The sequence below is a fragment of the Schistocerca piceifrons genome, unplaced genomic scaffold, assembly GCF_021461385.2.
Source record: "Schistocerca piceifrons isolate TAMUIC-IGC-003096 unplaced genomic scaffold, iqSchPice1.1 HiC_scaffold_1332, whole genome shotgun sequence".
NCBI classification, from domain to species: Eukaryota; Metazoa; Arthropoda; class Insecta; order Orthoptera; family Acrididae; genus Schistocerca; species Schistocerca piceifrons.
Window position 1 is genome coordinate 47,501 of NW_025727161.1, and position 2,500 is coordinate 50,000.

A 2,500-nucleotide genomic window follows, 5' to 3' on the forward strand; every position below is an offset into this window, starting at 1 on the left:
TTGGGCGAAAGGGAATCCGGTTCCTATTCCGGAACCCGGCAGCGGAACCGATACAAGTCGGGCCCCTCTTTTAGAGATGCTCGTCGGGGTAACCCAAAAGGACCCGGAGACGCCGTCGGGAGATCGGGGAAGAGTTTTCTTTTCTGCATGAGCGTTCGAGTTCCCTGGAATCCTCTAGCAGGGAGATAGGGTTTGGAACGCGAAGAGCACCGCAGTTGCGGCGGTGTCCCGATCTTCCCCTCGGACCTTGAAAATCCGGGAGAGGGCCACGTGGAGGTGTCGCGCCGGTTCGTACCCATATCCGCAGCAGGTCTCCAAGGTGAAGAGCCTCTAGTCGATAGAATAATGTAGGTAAGGGAAGTCGGCAAATTGGATCCGTAACTTCGGGATAAGGATTGGCTCTGAGGATCGGGGCGTGTCGGGCTTGGTCGGGAAGTGGGTCAGCGCTAACGTGCCGGGCCTGGGCGAGGTGAGTGCCGTAGGGGTGCCGGTAAGTGCGGGCGTTTAGCGCGGGCGTGGTCTGCTCTCGCCGTTGGTCGGCCTCGTGCTGGCCGGCGGTGCAGGATGCGCGCGCCTGCGCGGCGTTCGCGCCCCGGTGCTTCAACCTGCGTGCAGGATCCGAGCTCGGTCCCGTGCCTTGGCCTCCCACGGATCTTCCTTGCTGCGAGGCCGCGTCCGCCTTAGCGTGCTCCTCCGGGGGCGCGCGGGTGCGCGGATTCTCTTCGGCCGCCATTCAACGATCAACTCAGAACTGGCACGGACTGGGGGAATCCGACTGTCTAATTAAAACAAAGCATTGCGATGGCCCTAGCGGGTGTTGACGCAATGTGATTTCTGCCCAGTGCTCTGAATGTCAACGTGAAGAAATTCAAGCAAGCGCGGGTAAACGGCGGGAGTAACTATGACTCTCTTAAGGTGGCCAAGTGGCGGCGGTGTGGCTGCATCCGGACTTGGCTTTTCGAAGTGCGGTCTTGATGTAGTCGTGCTGCTGCTGCGAGGTGCCTTCCTTGGGTTATAGTTACAGGGAGAGTGATGCGCAATACATGGGCCTAGCCCTCTTAGCCTCTCCTCTCCTGCGGTCTTCTCCCCTTCTCGTGGGCCCGCTGATTTTCGCAGAGTGGAAGACCGCACCAGGGGCTTGGGGGGGTTACCAGCCCCCCCTCGCATTATCCCTTTATAGTTGGGGGCAGCCGACAAGAAACAAGAGATGGTGGCCCTTCCGCTGAAGGTGCCACCCCAGCTACCCCAGCACCTATCCGGCCAACCGGCCGTAACGAAAATGCGATAGTTTGTGTAGCTCCCTTTGCTTGCAGTGAGTGCCACCGCACTTTTACCACGAAGAACGGTCTCGGGGTCCATCGCCGCCGCCAACACCCTGCGGCCGCCAACGCTGAGATCGTGACGGAGAGGCATCGCGCGAGGTGGACGGAGGAAGAAGTCCTGTCGCTCGCCAAGGCAGAGGCCGAACTGTTCCTTGAGAGGGACGCCCGGTTCTTCTTTGTTAATCAAGAACTCATCAGGATGTTCCCCGACCGAACGCTCGAGGCAATCAAGTGCCGACGGCGGCAAGCTGCCCACAAGCAGCTTGTCCGCCAATTCATGGAGGCGCTTGAGATCGGTCGGGGGGAAGAGCCGGCGTCCCGCCGGGGAGCAGCGAGCTCGCTGCCTGACGCGGGCGAGGCCGCTGCGCCGCCCGTCGACGCAGCCGAGGACTTCGCGGCCGACACCACCGGGCCGCCGTCGGAGGGGCCGACTGACGCCGCCATCTGGGAGCATCTGGCGGGGCTGCCTGCTTCCGCCCAGCGTTTCTCTGCCCTGGATCGAGTCATTGGTCTGGGGCGGGGCACGCCGCCCGATGTCATCCTGGGCATGCTCCCGGATGCCCTTGCGTCGGTCGGGTCCAGGGGGGAGAGGTTGATCACCAGGACACAGCGGCCGCGCCAATCATCCAAGCGGCCGCCTGCCGCCCCGCCGCTGCAGAAGCGCAAGCGGCGCCGCTGGGAGTACGCGCGGACACAGGACGCCTTCCGTAGGTCGCGTGCACGTTGCGTGCGCGGCTTGCTGGACGGCACCCTGCTGCAGCCGCCACCCGACATCCCCGGTCTGCTGGACTTCTGGGCGGACCTCTTCACGAAGAAGCCGATCTCCACCGCTGGCTTCATCCGTGACCGCCTTCTCCCGCACTCGGAGCCTGTCGCTCCCGAGTGCCTATGGGGGCCGGTCACACGTGAGGAGGTCGCCGCTGCCTTGCCGCCCAGGGGATCGGCAGCCGGGCCGGACGGCCTGACTCCAGCGGAGCTGCGGCGCCTGCCGCATGAAGTCCTGGTGAAACTCTTGAACCTCTTCCTCCTGGCCCGCGCCCTTCCCGAGCGTCTGCTTCGCGCCCGGACGTCACTTCTCCCCAAAACGGCTGCACCAACATCCCCCGCTGACTTTCGCCCCATTACGGTCTGCTCGGTGTTGGCGCGGACCTTTCACAAGGTTCTCGCGTCACGCCTGA

General features: G+C 63.6%; 1 pseudogene; it reads left to right on the forward strand.

Moving 5' to 3' along the window:
* The window catches only part of LOC124732264, a 7,960-nt pseudogene that overhangs the window by 1,969 nt on the left and 3,491 nt on the right, over positions 1 to 2,500 (forward strand).